Source organism: Vidua chalybeata, chromosome 8 (assembly GCF_026979565.1).
Source record: "Vidua chalybeata isolate OUT-0048 chromosome 8, bVidCha1 merged haplotype, whole genome shotgun sequence".
Lineage (NCBI taxonomy): Eukaryota > Metazoa > Chordata > Aves > Passeriformes > Viduidae > Vidua > Vidua chalybeata.
Genome location: NC_071537.1, coordinates 30,428,394 through 30,434,393, shown reverse-complemented (window position 1 = coordinate 30,434,393; position 6,000 = coordinate 30,428,394).

Sequence of the window (6,000 nt, the reverse complement as noted above, 5' to 3'; positions counted from 1 at the left end):
TGAACAAGAAACAAATTCTAGCTCAGAAGAGTTTAACTCATCACGTCCTAGCCCCATAAACACAAAAGAAGAACCAAATTCAATTCCTCCTACTTCTGTCTCAGAAAATAATTCAAAAAGACTAATTAAACTAAGACTAGATGTAAACTCATACACGATAAAGATTTTAATTCAGAGAACTCTTTACTATACCAGTTAAATAAGAAAAATAATACTAATCCTCAGTAAAAACCTTTATCACATTACAATATTAAAGAGTTAAAAAAACTATTAAAAACAACTTGAACTCCCCATATTTTAATTAATAAGAAATATATATGACTCTTATAACCTAACACTCTCAAACTACCATAATATTTCATACATGATTTTAACAAACTCACAATATATTCTATAAAATTTAAAATAACATCTTAACAAATTAATAAAAAACCATACTAAAAGTCCTCATACCCAACTAACAGTCAATTAACTAGAGAGCCTTCAAATGATAAAACTAAAAACCAAACTAAATCCCTGCCTAAAACAATAAAAAATATTAAAAATACAACACACAAAACTATTTTAACTAAACAACCTACAAAAACTCAAAAATTCCTATTCTCTAATTCAAGAAACCAAAATGAAGCTTTTTAGTACCTTTTTAAATCACTTAACACAAACAGCTCAAAAACACTATCCTAATAAAATAACACATCCCCATTTAATTAAAAACCTCACCTTTTCAAATACAAACAATAAATATAAAAATCATTTCAACTATACCAAACAAACCACCAACAATACCATAAATACTCTCTACTTACAATAAACTAAACACTCCACAACATATCACAACTATACAAACAATACAATAAGAAAACAACTTTAAGAAATCCCAAAATTCGTTAAAAAATAAATTCAAAAAACTATCAAAACACAAAAATTATTTTAAAAACCCTCATTACTTTACAAGTAAAATCTATTAAAAAAACATATTTTAACTATAAATAACTTAGTCATTAAAATATTACAAAACAAAAAAATACAAAACTACCTAATATTTACCCTCAATAAAAAAAGGACATATACTAATCACTATCACTCCAAATTTAACATAAATGAGAAACCTCTATCAAGAAACTTCAAAAAAAAAAAAACACAACACCATTACATAACAAAACAAATAACTCAATCACAAAAAAACTCAAACCCAAACCAAGTACAATTTATAAAATCACCAATCATCTCCCAAACAACTCCAACTTTTTATCCCCAAAAATGCAATATAAACTAACAACTTCTAAATTAATACACCTTTTAAAAAATGTTTATCATAAATTTATGCCCACAAGAGTAACTAATACTTCACAACAAAAACACTTCAATTATAAACAGAAGCAAAACCATAATTCTTAAATTTTCAGTTCTTCCAACTATTATTCCAATCAACTATAACAAAAACTAATAGTTTCAACTCTTACTTACTATACTCCAGTAATAATTCAACCAAAACCACTAATAACTATTACATTACCAAATCAACAGTAGGGCACTTTTTTACAAATAAAAAGTTCTTTGATAGTGTTTGAATCACTTTGGAAACTTTCACATGTGCATTTTAACGAGCACTTGTAACAAGAGCGCTATTTGCCAAGTTACAAGCCCAGATGCAAATTTTATACAGTGAGAACTAAATAGCCCATGCATGATCTAGGGAAATGTGAGAAAACATGTTATGTTTGAAAGATGGTGACCTAAGATAGTTATTTGCCAAGGACAGCAAAGTAAGAGAAAATCTAGTTTTGAAGGACAGTCTATTTGTATGTATTTATTCTTGAAAATATGGAATAAGGAAAGACCATCACGTGCCAAAAGCCAGCAGCAAATAAAACCTGCAAGGACTGACACAGACACTGGCAAAGCATTACTGACATCTAGTGCTACACCACAGCTTGTCAGCATTGAACGTGCACTGCAGAAGCACCTATTTCTTTCTAATCCAAAAAGAGAATGCACATTGAGACAACACTAAAATAAAACTTTACTAGTCAGGACTTTTCCCATTTTGGCAGAGACCAGAAACATCATTTCACAGTCATGCACTACAAAGGAGCTGCAGTACCACCAGTATATGGAAATCCTTGCTTCTACAAGATGTTGTCTCACCTGACATTGTTTCAGCATAAAAGCAGGCAGCACCTTGCTCATAGTACTGAACCCTAATTTGGCCTGTGCTTGACCTTCCTCTACAGGTTCCTACAGGAACAGCCAGGAAGGAAGTGACAAAGTGCAGGCAAACCCTGCCGGATCAAAGCCAGGATTTTGTCACAGCATAAGCCACATACCACTTCAAAAGGCTGCAAGTATCTGCCCTTCTTGTTCTTTAGCCCAATCTTTTTATTCCCCTCATTGTTCCTGCATTGCACCTGTGCACCCTCTGTTCCCTTTGGGATTGATCAGTGCACCTGGGCACTCCATGGCTCATTGCTTTTGTGATAGATACATATTATAATATTGGCTTTCCGCAAATATTAAAATGGATATTATACGTGTAGTGATAAAGTAACTTTGTTATAAAGATATAGCTTTTATTTCTGTTGTTAATTAAGCTTAGACATGGTAGTGAAATAGCTGATATAAGTATGCTTGTGCTAAAATGCCTGCTTGGATGGGAGAACATCCAATGAACATATGAAGAGGACACCTGCTACAGATCTGCCAACTATCAGCACTCATTGTCTGAAGACAGTGTGGACCAAGGCTCAAAAACTGGAGGTGGCAAGAATGGACTAAAACCACGACCAAGGAATTTGCATGCTCTGAAAAGGCAGATCCAAGGAGATATGCTGAACAATTCTTGGAACATGTAAACTAGTTTGGGGAAAGGTTTATTATGCATAAGGCTCTATGAATATGCAACAGGCATAAGGGAAAGGTATTTAAGGGGATGAGTGCAAAGATGCACCCGGCCGTTTTTAACCCCTTGCTTTATTTCTCTCTCCTCCTGTCTTTTTATTAAACTTTTTAGATTTTACCAGGACTTTGTTTTTCACACTTTCAATGCTGTTCACCTGCTTCTCGCAGCTGTAGCCCATTGGGGACGAGGCTCAGCCACAGCCCCACTCCCAATTACCACAAACTGTGTGCCCACAGGATTTGAGCCCTCATCTTACCCGACTGGACCGCATCATCATCCCGCTGGCAGCACTGGGACAGGATTTCACTCCGGGACTTCAAAGTAGATCCCAGCTCAGATGAAGGCAGTATCCAGCAGGACGCTGATGTGATAAGCTCCAGGCTCTACCTTTTTTGCACTTTCAAAACAAGCAACACAAGGGAGTTCTGCCCCCCCCCCCCCCTCAAAACCCCATATGTGTCCTCAGAGACAGCCTGCAGCTCCCCTCAGCCTGGGGGAAAACAAACGCCCCATGAGCGGGGCTCCAAGGGCTAAAACAAACTCTCCGTGAGCCAGGCTCCAAGGCTGTGGTGCAGGCAGAGACCTGAACACTGGCTAGCTTCAAATTCACCTCCCGGCCGGCGGTACGTGCCCTGCGGACCGGAGTTGGCTGCGGGGGTTTCGGTCAGCCCAGCCCCAGCCGCCTCCCACACGCACGCGGGCAGCGGCGGGGCCCAAAGCACGGCCTGGCTCACCCGGGAGCCGAGATGTGTGCGAGTGGCTTTACAAACTGTTCCGTGGGTGAGGGCACGGGTGCCAGCATCTTGGAAACGCATCTGAATGTCTGTACCAACGTCAAGCCACAGGTTTGTTACAGAACCCGGACAGTGACTCCTGAAACGGACAAATGGGTCGGCACAAGCCCGAGTTTCTGAACTCTGGGGGAAATGACAGAAACCTCGAGAGAGGAAACCCTGCGGGCGTGCGCCGCGGTGCACTCTCTCCCTTCATTCGAACAAAGTTGCAAGTGTACGGAAAATCACACCAGTGTGCATAAAGGCGACACTCGAGGTTTGGGAGGACACAGCCCCTCTTACCCTGAACTCTCGGCTGCACGTTGCCCTCTTCCTTTCCCCGCCGGCTGACGGGCTAGGAAGGTACAGCCTTCCCGAACCGCCTAGCACATATTCCCTCTTGAACCTGTCATTTCCCCCAAAGTTCAGAAACTCAGGCTTGCGAGGGCCCGTTTGTCTGTTCTGGAGTCAGACTGTCTGGGTTCTGTAACAAACCTCTGGCTTGAAGTTGGTACAAACATTAAGACACATTTCAAAGACATTAACACCCACGGAATTGTTTGTGAAGACATAAGCACACATCTTTCCTATTTCCTATCACCAGCACACAGAGGCAGCGGCCCCCAGGGCTGGGAACAAAAGGAGAGCTCTGCAACCTCCAGGTCAGCCTCTGAAAAGTCTTTTTTTCAGTGAGTTTTAGTCCCTCTGAGATTGGTAACTTCTCAGCAGTAATTTTCCCATCATCAACAAAAAATAAGCCTCCCAATACATAGTTAATAAGCATTGCAAAGCTCTGCACAGGTAACTAAGTGCTAACTTGGGTAAGTTTTGGTTTTAACATCTCAGGTTTTAAATTTAACCATCCCCTCCCCTAATCACCATCTCTAAAACACCAGTAGTACTCAAATGCCATGACAATCCATTACAAAAAAAAAAAAAAAAAAAAAAAAAAAAAAAAAAAAAAAAAAAAAAAAAAAAAAAAAAAAAAAAAAAAAAAAAAAAAAAAACCACCACCCACACCCACTGTCTATATTTTGTACTTTTTACAATCCCCTTTTTTCTCTGTTCCAGAAGAATCTGATACCCTGCACAGAAAACAGAGGTGGTCTCATACACTGATGAAAACCACTAAAGCTTGACCAGCAAAGGCACAGGTGAAGACTGAGTTGAGACCTCAGTAACTACATTTGAAACTTATAGGTGAAGGGCTAAGTAAAACTATTTCATTTTTGATCACTCAAAAATCTATTTCCCTTCAAATGTCCAACATGCCACCTCTTTAAAGTTTCATTTTGGCTGAGAGGGAAAAAAAAAATAAAAAGCAGCAGCTGTGCTGAAACACTGAGCTTACAGCTCCCTCCAGAGTTTCTGCTGCTGGAGCCAGCTTGGAAACACTGCTGTAAGTGCTGGTGGAGCTGTGAGTAACTCCCTCAAATTTTGAACAGGAAGAAGAAATTTTCCCAGCCATTCCCAGCCACTGTGACAGTAAGACTCCCACTGCCCTAGACTTTCACTGCTGGGACCAAAGCACCTTACTAATATATCTGTCAGTCACACATTGCAGTAAACATGTGCCCCTGGCAAAGTGCTCCTGTGTATTAGTAGTAATTAATAATTAGTCCAAAGAATATTTATTCAGATCTCCTGATAGAAGAGCTCTATTACTTTGGCACATCTGGTAAAGATGTATAGATTAGTTTCTCTAATAAACATTTATAAAGCCAACAGATAAGCAGTAGCAGACCTGTCTTAGTCAGGTTTAATGCACTGTCTCCAGCATTTATTGAGGCAGAGCAGCTCTCCTTATTGTTGGCAGTATCTCAGCTGCTGCCTCCAAAGAAAATAGCTGTAGATCTTCCATCAGGGGAGAGAAATTCAGGGAGGTTTTCAGCAGTTTTTATGTATAATATTGTTGTCTACTCGGGGAGGTTTTCAGCAGCCCACTCAGCAAACTCCCTTTGTCCTCACCTGTTTGTCCACAACACACAGAGTATGTCTGGCACCATGGGAACTCCACCAAATACTCTGACTATTGACAAGCCAAAATTTTAGCCTTATTTAGGTAAATCTCCACTTTAACTTAAATGCTGTACAAAGGACTGACAAGTGTTGTCCTTTCCTCCCCAGATGATTGGAACACTGATTTTAAGATATCTCACCTGAAGACATCCCATAGCTGAAACACAAATACACAGCATTTTCAAAAGGCTCCTGAAAGACGCAGAGCCCAGCTCATGCATCTGAGTGGGGGGGGGAAATCACCACTAGCAGCAGTGCAAGAGAACCTGGGAGGCTCCAAGGCCTTCCCACCACTCTGGCAGGCAGGAA